This window comes from Bubalus bubalis, chromosome 4 (assembly GCF_019923935.1).
Source record: "Bubalus bubalis isolate 160015118507 breed Murrah chromosome 4, NDDB_SH_1, whole genome shotgun sequence".
Lineage (NCBI taxonomy): Eukaryota > Metazoa > Chordata > Mammalia > Artiodactyla > Bovidae > Bubalus > Bubalus bubalis.
In genome coordinates this window covers 145,812,405-145,833,929 of record NC_059160.1, presented here as the reverse complement: position 1 = coordinate 145,833,929, position 21,525 = coordinate 145,812,405, and the positions used below count along the sequence as shown (strand labels likewise).

Below are 21,525 nucleotides of genomic sequence, written 5' to 3'. Positions count from 1 at the left end.
AAGGAAGCCCCAGTTCAGAGACGTCAAACCCAAAAAGTTAAACATACAATTATCATATGACCCAGCAATTCCATTCCTAGGCACATACCCAAAAGAACTGAAAACAGGTATCCAAACAAATACTTGTACACAAATGTCCTGGTTACAACAGCTGAAAGGTAGGAGCAATCCAAATGTCCATCAAATAATAACTGATAAACAAAGCATGGTATATTCACACATTACAATCCAAACACAAAGAGTTGCATACTGTACAATTCTACTCATATGAAAAGTCCAAAATAGGTAAATCCATAGAGAGAGAATGCAGATTAGTGGTGCCAGGGGCTGGGGGAAGCGGGTAATCAGGAGTGACTGCTTTATAGATACAGAGTTTCCTTTGAGGTGATGAATATGTCTCAGATGTTGAACATTACTAATCATCCAGGAAATGCAGATCAAAAGCACAGTGAGATATCACCTCACACCTGTCAGGATGGCTATTATCAAAAAAAGAGACAACAAAACGTTGGCAAGGATGTGGAGAAATTGGAACCCTTGCACACTGTCGGTGGGAATGGAAAATAGCACAGAGGTTCCCAAAAATTAAAGATATTAATGGAACTTCCAGACAATCCAGCAATCCCACTTCTGGGTATTTATCCAAAAGAACTGAATCAGAATCTCAAAAGAGGTATCAGCACGACACCCATGCTCACTTCAGCACTGGACACAACAGCCAAGAGGTGGAAGCAGCCCAAATGTCCATTGATGGAGGAATGGATAAAGAAAATGTGGTACATACGCACAACAGAATATTGTTCATGCATGCCAAGTCGCTTCAGTCACGTCTGACTCTTTGTGACCCCATGGACTGTAGGTAGCCTCCAAGGCTCCTCTGTGGATGGGATTCTCTAGGCTAGAATACCGGAGTGTGTTGCCATGCCCCGCTCCAGGGGAACTCCCCAACCCAGGGATCAAACCTGCGTCTCTTACATCTCCTGCATTGGCAGGCGAGTTCTTTACCACTTTACCAAAGCCAGTTGGTGCTTCCCAGTGGAATATTATTCAATCTTTAAAAAGAAGGAAATTCTGCAGTATGCTACGTGGACAAACCTTGAGGTTGTTATGCTAAGTAAAATAAGCGAGTCATCGAAAGACAAATACTACATGATTTGACTTATGTGAGGCATCTAAAATAGTCAAATTCAGAACTTCCAGGGGTGGTACAGTGGATAAGAACCTGCCTGTCAATGCAGGGGACACGGGTTCGATCCCTAGTTGGGGAAGATTCCACATGCCGTGGGGCAATTAAGCCCTCTAGCCACAACTACTGAGCCCCTGCTCCACAACAAGAGAAGCCACCACAATGAGAAGCCTGTACGCAGAAGCGTAGTCCCTGCTCACCTCAACTGGAGAGAGCCCCCGCGCAGCAACAAAGACTCAGCCCAGCCAAAAATAAATAAATAAAATAAAATTGTTTTAAAATAGTCAAATTCATAAACTCAGAGTGGAATGGTGGTTGCCAGGCGCTGGACAGAGGCGGAAATGGGAAGTTACTAACGAACAGGCACAAAGTTCTGGTTAAGCAAGGAGAATAAAGCTCTAGAGATCTGCTACACAACATTGTCTTTATAGTCAAAAATGATATTATACACTGAAAAATTTGTTAAGAGGGTAGTTCTCATGTTAAGTATTCTTACCACAATAAAATAAGAGATTTTTTCAACGTTTTGGAATTAGGTAGACATGACATTTGCACAATTTTGTGACTATACAAAATACCACTGAACTGCACACTCAGAAATAGTCAACTTTATGTTATATGAATTTCACCTCGTAAAAAAAGAACTGAGAGCATGTCCATGCATCCAAATGACTCTCTCTCCCAAGCAAGTGCTACAGCGCAATCCAGGGCTGGAGCCCGCTCCTGTGTTCACGATCCAGTCCCTTCTTTGTGAATGCCAAATGACACCACTGCACACGCAAAGGTTGTGGTTCAAATAAGAGAAGGGGTGTAGGGTGGAGAACTGAGCCACCATAGCGGCCTGGACATGCCCAGTGCAAAAGCCTGGTCTCTTAGCAGTCAGGACTATTCCATGTGAACAGAGCAAAGCCCACCTCTGTGCCAAATTCCCACAAGAAGTGGGTTGAAGAGCCACAATGTGTCGATTTTGATAACACCATTATTTCAGCCATATCTTTGATCAAACGAGCCAGCGTTCCAGGTTATCAAGTGATGTTCTATTAAAACAGACAGCTGGGGATTACTCATTGGCAGTTCAGGCTCAAATGTCAGTACAGTCAGCCAGCCACATCTTTGGGTTCTGCACCCAAGGCAAATATTTGGGAAAAAAAAAAAAAAAAACTCCTGAAAGTTACAAGAAACAAAATTTGAATTTGCTGTGTGCTGACAACTTTTTACATAGCATTTACATTGTATTTACAACTATTTACATAACATTTACATTATATTAGGTATTATAAGTAATCTAGAGAAGATTTAAAAGCTAGGGGAGGATATGTATAGGTCATATGCAAATACTATGCCATTTTACAGAAGGGCTTCAGCTTCTTTGACTTCAGAATCCAACTTTGGAATACGTGGGGGTCCTGAAACCAATGCCACCGCCAAAGATGCTGCGGAGGGACAACCGTAATCAGAATTACCCCAAACCAGCCAGCCAGCCAGCCAGCCCCCTTTTTAAGGCCCCTCTGCACAGCAGGCACAAGAGACAGAAGCGGGGGGAAACAGAAGGCGCCAGCTCTCTGCCATCAACCCAACAATGGCAATTTCGTTTCAGTTCACATCCTTCCAATTAAATTAACATTGTTCATTTGAAATGCGTTGGCTTTCTGGTTTTATTAGTTTCACTCTGGTTTCATTTCATGCTCGCTTTATAGTTATGTAAAAACCATGTAAACATGTCTAGGGCACTTACACTTAGTTTTATATTTGCACCTTTAAGTTATATTCTAAGAAAATTCAAATAAACAAGTGAGGCTTTTTTTCCTTTAAAAAGCCACAAACAAACCACATACTTATGATTCCATGTATACGAAATGTCCAGAATAAGCAAATCTATAGAGACAAAAAGTAAACTTGTAGAGTGGGGAGTGATGATTAATGGGTACAAGGTATCTTTCTGAGCTGATGAAAATATTGTAAAATGAGACTGTGTGACAGATGCACACCTCTGTGAATACACTGAAAGCTACTGAATTGTAAACCTTAAATGCCTGAATTGTACAGCACGTGAGTTAAACCTCCATAAAGCTGTTTTTAAGAGTGGGGGAAGGGGAGTCGACCTATTACCCAGGTTTGAACAGCATTAAGCTAGAGAAATCACAGAGAAATGAACAAACCCACCTATTCATGGCTTCCCTGCCAGGCCCACTCCACATCTCCCTCCCCCTATACTGTCCCCAAGGGCTCTGGAGCCAGAAGAGGCTAAGAGGGAACCCTAAGTCACAAGCTAAGCCCTCCCTGGGTGAGCAGGTGGCTGCCCTGGGACACCACAACTCAGGATTCCTATCTCCTGAACAGTATTAAGGCACTGTTTTGAATTATTAAATTGGGAAAAACTGAAAAACAATGAATACAACCAATGTCAGTAAGTATGCAGGGAATGTGATTCTTGTATACTTCAAAGACAGCGTCAAGGGAAGATGCATGACAATAAAGATTCAGCACCCCAGTGACCCAACTGGCTGGGATTTGGGTAGAGGCAGGAGCTCTCAGAAACTGAGCACAGGCAGCCCGCTTCCTGGGAGGCGGCTGCCATCCCCGCCCTCCACCCATACTCGCCCAGCACAGCCTGCGGCGCAGGAGAGGGTCCCCATCCCAGCATGCTGCCTGCAGCCAGCCTCAGCAAGGGGCAACTCTGCTGCAACAAGAAGGGAGGCCTCAGTCCATCTTCTGTCCACCCAGCAAACCTCCCTCTCCTTCGGCCTATCCCTTCCAGCGACACTTCACAGAGACAGGAAGAGGAAGCCCCTGGGGGCAGCTGCTGCGTAGGAGGCGCTGGAGAAGCCAGCGGGAGTGCACGGCCACCCATAACAGGCTGACCCCTTTTGTCCCAATGCCTTCCTCCTCCAGAAACCTGCCTGGAATTGACCACCTCCGCAAAGCCTGCACAAAGTCTCCCCCAAAGGCTCACTGAGCCCCAGCTTGGAGCCAGAGGCGGGGGAGGAGTAGACACCTGTTTGCCTGGCCCAGGACCCCCACCTCTGGGCCCTCAGCTCAGGGACGGCTCCCAGGGAAGCTGGAGAACTTGGATAACTGTGCTGGCAACACTTCCAAGACAAAGCGCTAAGTGAAGAAGGGGCCCCGAGCCACGGACCAAGTGCAATTCTCTGTCCCCAAATTAAAACTACACAAATGCATACAGAGGCACAGAAAAGATGACTGGGGGATGTCCACAAACTGCTGACAGAGGTACCTCGGGCCAAGAGAGGAAGTAAGGAATGGAAGGGCTTTTGCATTTCACTCCCTCTCTCTAGGAAGCTACTACCCAAATCCTTTGTAAAGATCACTACTTAATTTTTTTTTTAACTGAAAACATTTTCAAAAGCAGGGTAGACATCTATCAACTGGGAACTCGGTAAGCAAGCTATGGGCCCTACACACACTGGGATACATATCCAGCAACGAAAAAGGAATACACTCCTAGAACACATGACATGACACTCAAGAACGTCACATTGAGGACTTCTCTGGCGGCCCACTGATTAAGAATCTGCCTGCCACAGAGAATAGACTTAGGGACATGGGGAGAGGGGAGGAGAGGGTGAGATGTGTGGAAAGAGTAACAAGGAAACTTACATTACCATATGTAAAATAGACGGCCAAAGGGAATTTGCTGTATGGCTCAGGAAACTAAGGGGCTCTGTGTCAATCTAGAGCGGTGGGATGGGGAGGGAGATGGGAGGGAGTTTCAAAAGGGAGGAGATATATGTATACCTATGGCTGATTCATGTTGAGGTTTGACAGAAAACAGCAAAATTCTGTAAAGCAATTATCCTTCAATAAAAAATAAGTTAATTAAAAAAAAAGAATCTGCCTGCCAATGCAAGGGATAAGGATTCAACACCCGTCTGGGAAGATCCCATATGCCTTGGGGCACCTAGGCTCCAGCATCACAACTACTGAAGCCCTCAAACCTTGAGGCCGGGCTCTACAATAAGAGAAGTCACTGAGATGAGAAGCCCATGCACCACAGCTAGAGAGAAGTCCGCACTTACTGCAACTAGAGAAAGCCCACACACAGCAAAGAAGACCCAGTGCAGCCAAAAATAAATTGAAAAAAAAAAAAAAAAGAACATCATGTTGAATAAAATAGGCAGAAATAAAAAATACCTGATACCTGGATGAGTCCACTTATATGAAAATCTAGAAAAAAGCAAAAGCAGAGTGACAGGAGATAAGCGGCCTGGGGCCAGGCGCGGGAGCAACTATGGACTGCAGGGGAGCCCCAGGAAACTTCTGGGTGACGGAAGTGTGCCCACATTGATGGGGTGGGGGTTGCATGCCCATGAATTCACCAACACTCAGCCAGCTGCACCTGTAGGCTGGGTGGATGTTATGGTGCACACACCTCAATAAAGGCAGGAGGAAGGGAGCCAGCACTTAATGGGGAAGGGGGTCTCCCTTGGGGTGATGAAAATGTTCTGGAACTTGACGAAGGGGGTGCCACAACATTGTGAATAAACTCAATGCCATTTGTAGCTCTACTTCAAAATGGTTAATTTTACATCAAGTGAATTTCAACTCATTTTTTTAAGTAGACAAGGGAAACATTATTATGCCTATTTTGCAGATGGAAAAACTGGGCTCAGAGGAAGTAGTCAAATGCTAGTCCCGGGTTTATCCACCTGCACCTTAAACCTGATTTAGAGCCCAGCAGAGGCGAGAGACTTGCTCTGGACTTCCCCAGAAGGCTCTGCAATGCTGGGCCTCTACCTCCAGGGAGGGCTCTGGGCCTTTTTCTCTGGGGTATTTGAAAACCAGAGCTTCCCCACAGACCCCGGAGTGAGCCAGCAGAGCAGCACCTGCAGGGACTCCTGAAGACTGTGAACTCCATCAACAGACAAGGCTGCATCCGTGGCAGGGACCGAGCATCAGCAAGAAAGTGGTCAAACTAAGGCTAAAGCCAGGATGGGGATGGGGATGAGCCCAATCAGATCCAGGCTAGATGAGGTCTTCTGGGCCCTGCCAATCAGGGCCCTAGGGAAATGAGGGGTCAGCACCAACCTCAGGGACCCAGGAGAAGGCCTCAGCAGCTACAGGATGGCAGTCAGAGTAGACACATCCACCAGACTCTTTGTGACTGGCAGGAGAGGGATTCACGCCTTCCTGAGCTCTGCAGGAAAAGAAGAGAGGAGGAGAGGTTCCCCTCTGTGCTTTCTAAACAGAATCTTCAAAAACACCCAGTGGCCCTGTCCTCCACTCTGGGGAGGGCCCGGACAGAGGCCACCGCCTGCAGACAGCAGAGCCTAGGGCCCAGCAGCATGCAGAGGCCGGCAAAGCCCAGGGTCGTCTGAGGGCACCCACTTCTCTCCCCCCTAAATGCCCCTGCACCAGCCTCTTGGCAGTGGGGCCTGTTTCTCATGGGCAAGGGCGGGAAGCCCAGCCATGGACCCACAGCCGTCCTAGAACCACACCCTCCCTCTGCCTGGAATTTCCAAAAGCCCTGCTCCCTGGGAGCCCACAGGGTCAGGAGTGGCACACCCAGTTCCCAGATGCTCCCTATTGCCTGCCACGGGCATGAAGGTAACCCCAGATGCCCCATGTCTCTCCTTCACCAGCGTGCTTCAGCTCCAGCCCAAGCAGGGGCTGAAAATCCAGTATACATGTCAGGTACAGAAAATAAAACAGCTTCCAAGGTCCAGGAATTCCACTGTTAGACATTCTCTCCTTAGGAGAGGTTTCAAAGGCCTCAGTTCATTCCTGAGAAAGGGGATCTGTTTACCTATAGGTATCTCAGCTAAGAACAAAAATAGGCATGTTGATGCTGCAATGGGGGCAGTCTGGAGCCCCCAGCTCAAAAATGAGGGGTCCCAGGGAGGGCTGGCAGGGCTTCCCTGGTGGCTTAAATGGTAAAGAATGCACCTGCAACGCAGGAGACCCGGGTTCAATCCCTGGGTCGGGAAGATCTCCTGAAGAAGGGAATGGCAACCCACACCAGTATTCTCGCCTGAAGAATCACATGGACAGAGGAGCCCGGCAGGTCCATGAGGTCGCAGAGTTGGACACAACCGGACACAACAACTAACACACAGAGAGGGCTGGCAGGCCTTCATAAGAGGGCAGGGAGGTCCCCTGGAGAATGGGGAGACAGACAGCGAAAGCGATTCCTTAAAGTAAAAGGAGGGGCCTCTAGGCGTCTCACGTCCTAAGAGGGAGGCCAGGACTGCCTCTGAGCCCAGTGTGGGAGGAACAGCAGATCACAGGCCGGGAATGCTGAGCCTGGGCCCCACCCCAGGTCTGTGGATCTGCTCATGTTGCCTAAACATGCCAAGAGGCCACATCTCTGCATGGGTTGCTCATTCTGTTTGGGAAGCCCTTCTCATCCTTGCAAACTCTTGGCCATCCTTCAAAGCCCCCCCGAAGCATCATCTCGTGCCCACGCAAGCCCTTCCCTCCCTTCAGCTCTGACCATAGCAGACACGGCCCCCAGCAGGTACCAATGGTAGAATGTACACAGGTGCCTCCCTCACCTGGCAGGGACCAAGTCTCACTCACCTTGGGTCCCCTGCACCTCACACTGAACCTGGGGCATGAAAGGCCAGGAACTGGAGCCAAGATAGCATCCCGAGGCCCTCTCACCTTGAGGCACTGTGCAAACAGCCTGGCCTCTGTGGTTTCACAGGCCTGTCGCTCTGCTGAGATCACTGTAATCATGGTAAGAGCAGCACCGAATCTTTACTGAGCACTTACTATGAGCCACACGTTACTGCGAGGGCACTCCATAGGCTACCTCCTTTCATCTTTGTGACATTCTTCCAAGGAGTTACTATTATTAATCCTGTTACACAGGGAATCAGGCACAGAGAGGTTAAGTGAGTTGCCCAATGCCACAGAGCCAGTGAGGAAGGAAGCTAAAATTCAGGCCCTAGTGATCTGGTTCTGGACCCAGTAATCTTAATCACTAAGATGTATGGCAGGTATGAAGATGGTCAGTTGTCAGGACAAGCTCTGAGTGGAAGAGGAACTCGGGGGTTTTAAATGCTAGTTCTCCCTGGGCCTTCTCTTTCCCTGGTCCCAGCAGAAGACTTAGGAAGAACAGCAAGGCCTCTACCCAGATCCAGCCTGCTGCTCCCAAGCTCGACCCTGTGCTGAGTGCCAGTTACAAGAAACACAAAAGGCCCATCTGCCAGCCCCTTGGCCCAGAATGGGGAGGTACACAGCTGTCCACTGGGAGGCAGAGCCATAATTTGGGGCTATTCTTAGCAAACCACTGGCTCCCCTCCCAGAGGCCAGCAGGCCAGGCCCAAGCTTCATACAGCCTCCTGCAAGCATGGAGAGGTCCCACGGGGCTAAGGAGCAACTGCGGGGTGAGAGGTGAGAACAAAGCCCTCGAGCTTTCAAATCAGAGGTGCTGGCCTGCTCACCTTCCCAGGGCTTGGCCACCTGGCTGCTGACCAGCTCTGGGGAGTCCTGGCCACAGAGCAAGTCCCGTCACCAAAGTTCCACCAACAGGGCTTGCTCTGTGCCAGACCCTGGGCCACACACTTTCCATTCACATTAAACCCTCGCCACACCCCAAGAGTGAGGGGTTACTGGCCCCATTTAAAGATGAGGGGTTGCACTTTAAAGATGAGTTAAGACATTGAGTTAGTTAAGACACTGAGTAACTTGCCCAGGTAACACATGAGTTACTGTCAACTTTATCTCCCATCTCCAGGTTGGGCCAGAGCCAAATGGTGGGGCGGGGCCCTTCCCTGTCCAAGTCCAAGGTTTGGGAGAGGGGCAGTCCACACTAGAGAGCAAAGGTCTCACCAAAGATCCAACTGCAAGTCTACTCTTTCTCTCCCCGCCCCCAACCGGGACTGTCCCTTCCCTGCAAGAAACCCTCAGGTTTGGGATAAGAAGGAGAGTCCCCAGCAGGTTCCTCCCCTACCCTGGCCGTACAGTCTCACTTCAGGAAGTTGTGCAGACCCAGAGGAGATGAACCTCAAAGTTCAAGGAGCCCCTGCAGATGCTTAAGGCATGCGCCCAGCCCTTAGAGAATAGGGAGGTCAAAGAATTCTCAGGCTTAAACAGAGGATCTTGAGCCCTTTGGGGTCTCCAAACCCCAAAGCAGGAGTCTAGAAATGAAGCCACACCACTCAGCACCTGCACAGCCAGTATCCCACAGAAGTCAACTTTCAGGCACCGCTGCCACACAGTCACAGGAATAACTCAACAGTGCCTGCCTCGGACTACATCTTGGTTGTTGCTGTTTGGTCACTAAGTTCTGTTAGACTCTTTGTGACCCCATGGACTGCAGCACGCCAGGCTTCCCTGTCCTTCACTATCTCCTGGAGTTTGCTCTAACTCATGTCCATTGAGTCAATGATGCCATTAACCATCTCATCCTCTGTCACTCCCTTCTCCCCCTGTCCTCAATCTTTCCCAGCATCAGGGTCTTTTCTAATGAGTCAGCTCTTCGTATCAGGTGGCCAAAGTAGTGGAGTTTCAGCTTCAGTATCAGTTGATCTCCTTTAGGATTAGCTGGTTTGATCTCCTTGCTGTCCAAGAGACTCTCAAGAGTCTTCTCCAGCACCACAGTTCTCGGTACCCACCTCTGATTGTGTTCTGCCTTCTGCTGCCCGGTGACTCAGCAGGTCTAAGTGTCTGTGTTTCAGGTGCTCACAGCCAACTCCATGTCTGCCCAGGGATTCAAGTCACATTCATGTGGCTCCATGTCTCTCGACAGTGAATGTCAGCTGACATCCCTGTCTGTGCTCGTCTGGGCCCACCAATACATCTGTCCACTTCTGCCAGCCAAGTCTCCACGATGGCACAGATCTGTCTGGACAGTACCTGCAGCCCATTCGTTGTCCCCGCTTGTGTGTTCACACCATCTGCCCCTGCACATGTCTGTGCCCTGAGTTGCTTGCCCACCTCCACTGTCTTCCTGGGTCTGCTCTCATGTCCACTGTATCCAGTTCCTCACCGGCCAAGCCCACGCAGCTATAAACCTGAGCATGTTGGCACACATCTCTGCCCACACCAGCATTCCCCACCTGTTCCTGGGTGACCCCGTGGGTGCCACCTGTTTGGAGGCAGGTGGGTATGCGTTCACCCAAGTACTCACACTGCCGGCCAAGGGCTAAAGGGTAAGCTCAGCAACTCCCACTCCCAGAAGAGTGTCCAAGGCCACAGGCACGAGTTCACTGCCACCTCTACAAAGTGTTCCAGGACATCTTGCCAGGGATGATGGGGGAGGGAGCAGAGCCCAAGGCACAGCAGAACCTCAGAGGTGAGGTCAGAGATGCCCCAGGTACCACTAACCTCAAGCCAGTTCTGCCAGGCCTGTCCACTTCCAACACCCCAATTCCAATCCCAATGGCCAAGGAGAGGAAGACTGTCCGTCTGCACTCACAGGAAACAGTGTCTAGCTCCAGCCTGCCAAGCTCATCTCCAGCCCCCACAGACAGTGGCTCTTCAGAAAGGAAGTGAGGACTTCCTCCTGTAAGGCTGGATCTAGACCCCAAACCTCAGAAGCCCCAGGGAAGCTAGGAAGGTCCTATGGTCAGCCTGACCCCAGAAACCAAACGTAATTCTCCTGAAGTCCAGAATAGCTTCAGTCAGCAGGAAAAAAAAAAAAAAAAAACTGGGAGTGGGGCTGGGGCACACTTCTGCTGCTCCCTGTCCCTGGGGGTGGTAAGAGGTCCTAAGCAGCAGGGTAATCAGAAAGGAGGGGTACGGAGGCAGAACAAGAACATTTCAAACATATTTGCATGGCTGCATGAGAATTGCATCCCAGCTTCCCTGGCAATTACAGCCTGTGTCACTCATTCAGCAATTAATCATGTATATTCCCTTGGTATTTCCACTGTTACTATTAGTCCAGGACTGGTATAGAAACCCTATAGTAATGAAATTTCTCTGTTTTTATGCCTTGTGTCCCACCTCCCTCACCGCCCCCAACCTGGTCGCACAGTGGGGCTAAGCCACCTAAGGGGAGAACCCTCCAACTCCTTCCACCACTCCCATCCTCCTTGGCAGAGCCCAGTGCCTGGCATTTAAGAGATGCTGTCACTGGGTCCAGGCTGCTCTGCAGGAAGCCAAGGAGTTGTTGCTTGGAACTCTGGTGGAGAGAGGGAGAAGCTGGAAGCTTCCTGAAGTCAGGGGAGCTTTTCTTCCATTTCTGACTTCCCAAGAGGTAATAACATGTTCCAGTCGTCCTGGATGCTTTTAAGAGTCCAGGGCAGCAGTCTCCCTGACACGGCACTCTGCTTTCTGACAGGCCGCCTGACCCTTCAAGAAAAACCTCTGAAGATGAAAAAAGGGCTCCCCTGGGAGACCCAGGCCTACAGAAGGAAAGAACCAGATGGGGCCCAACATCAAAGCTTGCACCCACTGGGATCTCTGGACTCTTCTCAGTTCCATGGACTTCAAGTGCCTAAAGAGGAACCCAGGGGCCTCAGGTGTGGAACATGAGGCTGCTTGCCTCGCCGCAGCTGCACGGGAAGCCCAGCTCTCAGGTCTCGCCCGAGGACCAGCCATCAAGGGCGGAGGTGTCGCCATCCCACACCTACCCTAGTCGGAGAGAAAGCTCCTGGAGAAAGTGCGTAGCCCAGAGCCGGACAGATAGAACGACTCAATAACTCCTGTTTAAAATGTGTGGTTCCGCTTCTCTCCCAGGCACCGATCCCGTGCGGGTTTCGTTGGGGGGGGCCAGGATCTCTCCTCTCCACAGAGCCCAGGGAGGCTTGTAATCTAGGGGATGGGGAGTGGGTGGTCGGAGCAGCCCCGGCCCGGGAGTGCCGAGAAGAGTCCCTCATCAGCCCTCGCTCGCCCGCCCCGGGTCCTGACGCGTCGGTACCTGCCAGCCCGTGGCTCCGGGGGGCATCCGCGCTCCTGCTGCAGGCGCGCGGCGCCCGAGCTGCGGGCGCCGAGTTAGGCAGCGGCGAGTCGCGCCGGGTACTGGCTCCGGCTCGCTCCTTCCAACTTCCCCAGCCCATCCGTGGGCAGAGGCGGCTCCGGAGGCTGGCAGGCCGGGAGCGACGAGGCGAGGGCACAAGCGCAAGAGGCCGCGCTCTCCTGAGCAGAGAGCCGCGCACCCCAGCAGGAGCGCGCCTCTCGGCTCCCGGTGCCCCGCGACCCCCACGCCGAGGGCGGACCCGGCGGGGCCGCCAATCACCGCGCCCGCCGTCGTCCAGCCAGCCAGAGCCCGGGCCCCAGCCGCCGAGGGGGGCGGGGGTCTCGGATTTAAAGACACACTCACCAAGCAGAGTCCGGATTGGCATTCCAGAGCAGCTGCTGCCTGGGGAGAGGGAACGGCTGGCCCCACCTTTCTCGGCCCCTTTTCCTCCCTCCGCCAGCCCACCCTCCGCCTAGGAGGAAAAGTTTGGGGCGGGGGAGACCGCCTGGGAAACCAGTTCCGCTTCCCTTGTCATGAGTTCGGCTCTTTCTGGAAGAAGCCCAAACCCTACATCCAGCCTCCCTGGCAGGAGAAAGAAGCAAAAGCTCTCGGCGCCACATCCCCGCCCAGACTCCAGCTCCCCGGGAGATCGGCGGGCCCTCGCCGCTCTCTGCTTTTTAAAGCCAAGCCAAGCCTCGGCGGGCGCCGGAAGAATCCTCCCTTGCTGTGCAACCTGGGCTAGGCGACTGCTCTCTCTGGACCTCGCCACCACAGGAGTCAACGGTTGAGCCCTTTAAGAGCAGACTGTCCGCTCAGTGGTGGGCTTCTCCCAAACCTTGGACACCCTCAGTACCCGGAGACAAAAAGGGAAGAACCCGGCAGACACTTCGGAAGGAGAGAGGTCCCTTTGTCCCCACCCATGGCTCCCTGCTGTGACAGGCACAATCCTAACCCCCAGGAGGGCCTGTCCCCGGCTCCCCTGACGGGGAAGCAGTCCAGCCTGGCCCCCCGGAACGCCCCAGGAGTCCCTGCCAGCCCTCCGCGGGTGCGCGCCTCCAAGTGAACGCTGGTGCGTTCACTCTCTCACCACTGTTTTTCTGAGGGAGACGAAATTGGTTGTGGTTAGTGAGTCACTTGCCCCTTCTCTCTGCCCTGCACTGGGGACCTGCGTCTTCCTCACCTGTCGCTACCTGCCTCGCCCACAATCAGGGATGGAGCGGGAGTCAGTGAAGTCCAGGTTTGCCCGGTGATGAAGGTAGTGCAGGCCTGCCCTCTCTCCAAAGTCAGGCCAGAAGGCACTGGGCTAGGGGAGGGACATGCAGGCCCTGCAGCCCCTGTGAACCCTACGAACAAAGAAAGACAGGAGGAATGGCTGTTGTTTATGGTGCTCTTACCAGGCCTCTAGCACCTAGGTCTCAAGTACTTCACTGGGTGATTCTATGAGATGACAATTTTTATTACCCCTCTTTTAATGTGTGGGCTTCCTCCTGTCCCATCCAAGGTGTGTGAAGAGGAGAGGAGCAGAGGAAGCCCAGGAGTGGCCTTGGGAAGCAGATCTACCTTCAGAGACCGGTAGAGCAAGGCCCAGGCTGATACATACCTTACTGCCTGTATGGTCTGTGACGTAATCTGTCTTCAAGTCCCTCAGCCAGAGGACAGCCTGTCCTCCTTCAAAGTGTTGACAAGTCAGGGAGCTGGGGCCTGTGATGCTCTGGTGTAGCGCGTGGCACACTGTGGCTCCATCCTTAGGCACTGCTCCCTTCCTAACTCTTCTGCACAACCTCACGACCCCCACCCCCGGCCCCTGCAGATTCCCCTCTGATGCCTTGCCATACTGAGGGTGCTGTTCCTGTTCTTCAGTTGCTAAGTCATGTACAAATCTTTGCGAACCCATGGACTGCAGCACGCCAGGCTTCCCTGTCCTTCACTATCTCCTGGAGTTTGCTCAAACCCATGTCCATTGAGTCAGTGATGCCATCCAACCATCTCATCCTCTGTTGCCCACTTCTCCTCCTGCCTTCAGTCTTTCCCAGCATCAAAGTCTTTTCCAGACTTTGCATCAGGCAGAGGGTGCTGAGTTCCAGGATAATGTGCCCTTGCGGCAAGGACCATGGTAGGAGTGCACATGTGTACTAAGGCTGTGCTTAAGCGCACACCTTTACACATACACACATGCACACACATCCCTCCTCCTCCCTCAGGTGCTGGGATCCGTGGCTGGCTGCCTCTCGAGACTGAGCTCCTGGAGGATAAAAGTCCACATCTGAACTGTCTTTTGGTCCCTAGCACAGTGCCCGGCACATTGGTCATTCATTCATTTGTGTTCACCATGCACACAGTAGGTGTTCTTGTTGAATCAAACAAAAAGCCCAGGACAGAGATGTCCCCAGAAGAGCCAGAATCACAGCCCTTCTGGCTCCTATGGATAGCCTCCGGGCTCAGCTGATACACCCCAGAAGTAAAGGGATGAGGGTTTCAAGGTTATCTCAGAGACAAGTACGGATGGTGTCCAGTCCACAGTGTCCAGCCTCAGCAAGCCACCCTCAGCCTCTAAGGTTCTGCCAAGTCCCAGCTCAGAGCAGCATCCTAGGGGTTCCCCCCAACCACAAGAGAGCCTGTAGGCTATCTTCCTTCCCCACCCCCTACCCCTGGCACCTGGGAGGGGGATGGGGACTGACTGTTGAAGAAGAGAAAAAGGAAAGGACACAGCAGCCCTAGGTATACCCAGAAGAAGCCACTCTGCCTTTGCTTTCCAACCCGAGGCAGAAAGGAAGAATCAATTCAGCCAACACTCTCAGTGCAGAGTTCCACAGAAGCCCCTGGAGTGGTCTGGACACTCAGAGCAGAAGCCCAAAAGTTTCCAGATAAAGGATCAATGGTCCCAGAACAGGATCTCAGAAACTGGATGGCTCAAGACCCACCCTTACTCACCCGGCACCCCCACCAGCTCTGCCACCACCCACCCCCAGATGCACAAACACCCAGAACACCCCCTTATCATCTAAAGTGGGGGCCCTGCAACAACCGTGTGCTTGCGTGTAAACACATGTTTCCACACATACGTACTTGTGTTGCTCATGTATGTTTGCAGAGATGTGAATGAGAATGTGCATGTTTGTGTGGGTATGTCTAGTGGGCATGAGTGTGGATGTCCAAGTGAGCATGCGTGTGTATGTGGGCAAGTGTAGCACACACACAGACTCACCCACCACCATCCGAACCGGGCAAGCTGCTACTGCAAAGGATAGTAAACCACCCCATTACTCACGCTTCCAAGAGAATCACCAGTGGCCATCCACAGCCCCTCTGCCCACGCAAGCAAGTCCCAAATTCAGTCCCTGCGAAGAACCATAAGCTATGCAAACATCCAGTTCCCTTGTGGGAACACTCAAGCCAAGAATTATTTCCTGACAGGCAGAAACAATTTGCTGGAAAGCAGAGGAGCTGGGTTCAAATCAACAGAGATGAGACTTGACAAAAGATGAGAAACAGGCCCTACTGCTCTTTCTGCTCCTCACTGTGCGCCAAGCCTGCCACAGGCTGGGGGACACTGGGCCCAGGGAATGGACAAAGTCAGGGAGGGCGCTGTCCTGGCTCTGCTCCCCCTTATTGCCAAGACTGGGACCCACGTGGGCCCTCCAGCACAGGTGTCTTGGAACCTGAATTCTTCCCTGAGAGCCACGTGGTCTCTGAGCCCCAACACAGAACCATTCCCCTTTGCCCTGGCTGCTCCTCCAGGCCCACTGTCCCACCACCAGCATCCAGGAGCCCTCTGTTGTCCAGGCCCTTCCCTCTGCCGTCAGAGCTGAAAGACCCAGGCTCTGAGGAGGGCTGACTTGCCCTGGACCTAACCTTGGCAGTTTTACCACTATGAGACCCCTACCCTAAAAGTCACCATATTTCACCAAGTCTTCTTTTCCTTGTTTGCAAAATGGTATGAAGAGCTATTCATGCCTCCAGAAAATGTCTGGAAGATTAAAGGAGTGCCTGGCACTCAGCCGGTGCTCGCACTCAGCCGGAGCTCACTGACTAAAGCTATTGTTATCATTATTGTTATTGCCACCTGAACTCACACTCTGACCCAGTCCCAAACCTGCCAGGGCCAAGGGGTTCTTCGAGGCTGAGTTCAGGTTCTTCCTCCTCCAGGCAGCCTTCCTTGTTCCCAGGATCTCAGTTTGCTCCGGACTCCTTCCCCCTCACCTCTATGCAGGAAGCTGGGACCTGAGCACTCCTGCTTGGCACAGGATACATGGCCAATAGTTGACATTATATTAATAATTATCAACAGGATTATTAATTTCATTGGTTGGCTTTCCTTTGGGTCTAGGTCCAAGGATAGCATCTCCTACCTCCCAAATTCACACACTAGGTTCAAACTTTTTTGACAGAGATTCAACGTTAGAAATACATTTTAGGTTATAAATCCAGAAAAATCAAAACTCTAATTTGAAAAGATACATACACCCCAAGGCGCACAGCAGCACTGTTTACAATAGCCAAGACATGGAACCAACTCAAGTGCCCATCAGCCAACATTTAGGGACTTCTCTCGTGGTCCAGTGATTAAGAATCCGCCTGCCAATATGAGGACCTGGGTTCAGTCTCTGGTACAGGAAAATCCCACAAGTTGTGGCACAACTAAGCCCTTGCACCGCAGGTAGAGAAGCCCCAGCTCACTACAACAACGAAGACCCGTATGTGCGTGCTCAGTCGCTCAGTCATGTTGGACTTTTTGCAGCCCCATAGACTGTAACCCATGAGGCTCCTCTGTCCATGGAATTTTTCAGGCAAGAATCCTGGAGTGGGTTGCCATTTCCTCCTCTGAAGGAATCCCTCTTCCCGAGCCAGGGATTGAACCAGAGTCTCCTGCATCTCTTGCTTGGGAAGGAAGATTCTTTACCATTGAGCCACCTGGGAAGCTTGACAAAGACCTAGCATAGTCATAAAATAAACTCAAATTTAAAAAAAAAAAAAACAAACATTTGGCTTAAGAAGATATATACTTATACAATGGAATATTACTCAGCCATAAAACAGAATGAACAATTGCCACTTGCAGCAATGTGGATGGAATGTTATACTAAGTGAAGTCAGAAAAAGACAAATACTGTACAATACCACTTATACATGGAATCTGAAATATGATACAAATGAACCTACATACACAACAGAAACAGACTCACAGACACTGAAAACAAACTTATGGTGACCAAAGGGGGAGGGAGAGAGGGACACATTAAGAACACGGGCTTAACAAATTCAAACTACTCTACATAAAACAGATGAGCAACAAGGATCTACTATATTCAACATCTTATAACCTATAGTGGAATGGAATCTGAAATATATATATATATATATATATATATATATATATATAGCTGAATCACTTTGCTGTATTAACACAAGATTATCATGGTCTATAACCAACACAATATTGTAAATCAATTATACATATATATATACACATATAAATATATATACACATATCTATGTACTATATATATATTTTTTTCCTTTGGGACCACCAGCTACACAGAGACATAAATATATAAAAAATGCTTAGCTTTACTACATGTGATGCACACTGATACTTTCTAATGTATCCTATCCTATTTCTTTTTGTTTTTACTGATTACAGTGCACAAAACTGATTTTATCTGTGACCTGCAGTTCAAAAATGCTTCAAAGAGCAATGAGGTCCCGAGGGCAAGAGAACCTGGAGGCCTACCCCAGCACCACTCAGAGCCTGACTAAAGAGTGCCCAGGACAAGTGGAAGGAGGGTGATTCTATCACCAGAACATTCCTCAAGTACTACAAGGAGAGTGCTCCTTCAGATGAAAACGAGAAAAAAGGGAGAAGGAATCCTGGTTCATCCATTCAACAGATATCCCATTCATTCATTGTCAACCAACGAACATTTACAGAGCCCCCTCTGTATTCCAAAACCTTGGCCTTGAGCAGTGAATGAGGCAGACAAGGTCCTGCCTTCACGAGGCTGACATTTTAGTAGAGTGCGGGCAGGGGATACAATAAAGAAGCAAATATTAATAACAACAGAAGCAAGATCATTCCGAAGTGACTTAGCTAGGAAGAAAATAATACAATAGAACAGTAAAGAAAAGTGTACTGGTGGGCCACTTTGGAAATGATGGGAGTCTCTAACCCTCAGGTTAGATGCATACCTCACTCACCTGAGCTGGTGGTTGGTTGAGAGACCTAAATGGGATGATGACTTCAAAGTACTTGGCACTGTCCTGGCACAGAGCGGCTTTTATGCTCATCATTATTAGATGGATAACCGTGGTTGAAGGCAGGCTGTGATGATGTTCTGCAAAGTCTAAGGTTGCAGTGGGGTTCAGAGGAGGATGAGGGGACAGTGCTGACTACAGCAGAAGCCCAGAACCCACGCATGTGTTGACCTGTCCCTCCGCACAGCTCAGCTGGCTTCTCTCTCCCCATTTCCCAAGCCACAGCTCCCTACTTCCACCTCCCCGCACAGTTCAGCCCAGCCCAGTTGGAGCTGTAACCTCTAAAAGTTGGGGCACTGAAAGAGTTAACTTCTTTCCTTCCCAAGCCACACAGGGACAGATACCTAGCAGCCTTCACCACCCTAGCCTACAACTCTGTAGACTCCTGCTGATCAGGTCACACCTGCCCGGGGAACATGGGTGCTGACTCCCAGCAAGACAGCACAGGAGTAGAGATCTGGAGCCCAGCCCAGGAAATGCTGAAGGCTCTGGGTCCGTTCAGTGGGAGCGGAGAAGGCTCAGTGGCAGGACACTGTCTTCTGGTCCCCGCAGGGCTATCAGGGAGAGAGTGAGAATTTGCCTCAGGTGAGCTGCTCAAGCATCTGAGCTCCAAACAGCAATGTTGAGTACCTACTATGTGCCTGAACCTGGGCTCAGGGAGAAGACCCCACTTTGCCAAAGGTGCTTTGTCAAAGGTCTGTAGGGTAGGCAGACCAGTAAACTGATCTTTCAAAATGATGTGTTTCCTGCAGGGTGGAGTGGGAACTGGCGTACTGGGGGATCGAGTTAGTTCAGAGTGGAAGTGGATGTCCTACCAGCTCAGTGATGTAAAGAGATCTGTTTTGATTTTGGCATCAGACAGACTTGAGTCTGAATTCCAGTTCTGCCACTTCTGAGCTATATGAACTCAGGCAAGTTTCTGAGCTTTTCTGAGCCTCTGTTTCCATATCTAAAAAATGAGGATTGGGACTTCCCTGGCACTCCAATGGTTGAGACTCCACACATCCACCGCAGGAGACTCTGGTTAGATCCCTTGATTAGGAAGATCCCCTAGAGAAGGAAATGACAACCCACTCCAGTATTCTAGCCTGGGAAAGCCCATGGACAGAGGTGCCTGATGGACTACAGTCCCTGGGGTCGCAAAGGGTCAGCCATGACTTAGCAACTAAACAATAGGGAACTAAGATGCTGCATGTTGCATGGTGAGGCCAAAAAAAAAATCTTATAAAATCAGGATAGTCACACACACTTCGATAAGATTTTGAGATTAGTTTGGAGAAGGAAATGGCCACCCACTCCAGTACTCTTGCATGGAAAATCCCACACCAAGTTCCTCTGGTAGATTACAGTCCACGGGGTTGCAAAGAGTCAGACACAACCAAGCAACTTCACTTAAGATTAGGTGAAGTAACAAATTCAAAGCCCTTATTAGCTGTCCAAGAAGAAGCTCAGTAACATAACAGTAGTTATGGCTGCTAGCATCATCAGAAGATCCCCTCCAAGGACTTCCCTGATGGTCCAGTGGCTAAGACTCCGAGCTCCCAAGGCAGGAGGCCCAGGTTTGATCCCTGGCCAGGGAACTAGATCTCATATGCCGCAACTAAAACCTAGCATAGCCAAGTAAATAAAAAATAAATATTAAAAAAGAGGGAGAAAAGAAGACCCCCTCCGAGGTGTCTCCCTCTGCCTTCACCTCCTCCCTTCTCCCCCTCCCCTATTTGCATAGTGCCTCCCAAACGCACAGAGAATCCCCTCCCCCACTGCTATCAGTAAGAAGTGCCCAGTGGCCTTCTGCTGGGTCTCACTGCAGAATCCCAGGCCCTGGACACTGAAACTAAAGAGGCAGGGTGAGGGGGGAGGGCGTGAGGGGGTCTGCCAAATCTTGCAGCAGGAAGACCATCCATTCCTGAATAAACAGGCTGTCACCCCTTCCCTCCCACTCTCCCTCTCCCTTAAATAACCCAGATCTGTTGCCCAGTTGTATCCAAGCAACACCACTCAGGCTCCCAAGGATGTCTCACTCTAACAGAGCCATTTATGAAGATGCTGCAGGGGAGGAGGGACAGGGCAGGGGTCAAGGGAGCCACAGCGGCCCAACAGCGTCTTCCCAAGGCTTTCGTATGGCGACGAGACCCTGGTCCCCATGAACAGAGCTCCTGGGCTGACCCCTCACCAGATTGGTGGGTAGGGAGGTGTCTTGCTTACCAGAAACATTCCAGAAGAGCCCAAGACCTCCCCGACTTACAGGGAAGATCCCAGACTCCCTAAAGCTTGGGACACATGGGAACCAGTGAAGTGCCTTGGCAAGATAACTGGCCCAGGCCCAGCCTTCTGAGGTGTAGTCTTGGTGCCAACATTCACAGGCTGTGTTTTATCAACCAGGTCACCCACCCTGTCTGAGCCTCAAAGAAATCTTCATGCCAAAAGAGGATAGGAAAGGGACGCGCTCACATTTTTTGATGGCATCTGTCCACATGACACATGCACAGACTCTTCGCCTCAGCAATTCCATTTCTAGGAATTTAGCCTAGAGATGTGCCCACACAACTGACAGATTAACAACCGCATAGAGTTATTCCTCGTTTGAGACGGTGCAAGATTGGAAACAAGCGATAAGTCTGTGGACAGAGAGATGATAGGAACTCTGGAACACCCAGGAAACTAGAAATGCCATACGGATATTTGAAAACACGAGGCAGATGTATGTGGGCTGACAGAAAACGATCTCTAGAGCTGGGAGCGAAGTTCAGGAGTGGACACTAACAGACACAGTGGGGGGCGCTGTGCTCTGGACGGTGGTGCCAGAGCCAGCCCTGGCACCCATCTCTAAGGGAATAGATAAGTCACACGGATTCCAGCCACGGAATCCCGTTCAACGGAAACACCCAACAATCCAGGTGCACACACAGAAATGTGGAACGAGCTTGAAAACAGTATCCTGTGATAAAGTAATAGAGCTGGATTAGCCATACAATACCCATTGATGTAAAGTAACCCCAGTTATATACAGAAAAATCACCATAGTTGTTTTTTTTTAATGAGAATGTGTGCATTATGCAAAAACGTTTATCAGACACGCTACCACGGGTGCCTATGAGAAAAAGGAATGCGATGAAGGGGAAATAAAGCAAAGAGGACAATGTAAGAGAAAGGCCTCGCATGTTCTGATGATGATATTTTAAGGAAATTTATTTACTCAACTCTGCAGCTGAGGTGAGAA

General features: G+C 50.5%; 1 protein-coding gene across 5 annotated transcripts in view; it reads right to left on the bottom strand.

Annotated features, from left to right (window-relative positions):
• Positions 1-12,865, bottom strand: part of PALD1 (phosphatase domain containing paladin 1) — an 84,407-nt gene extending 71,542 nt beyond the window's left edge. The window contains exons 1-2 of one of the 5 annotated variants that reach the window (XM_006051161.4): positions 12,417-12,865; positions 6,233-6,341 (exon numbers count right to left, since the gene is read on the bottom strand). The gene's annotated coding sequence lies outside the window, so the exon portion shown is untranslated. Of the gene's footprint in view, positions 1-6,232; positions 6,342-12,014; positions 12,359-12,416 lie in introns of those variants that run through there. The other 4 variants (XM_045165547.1, XM_006051159.4, XM_006051163.4 and 1 more) reach the window with 4 other exon arrangements.
• Between the last annotated feature and the right edge of the window lie 8,660 nt (positions 12,866-21,525).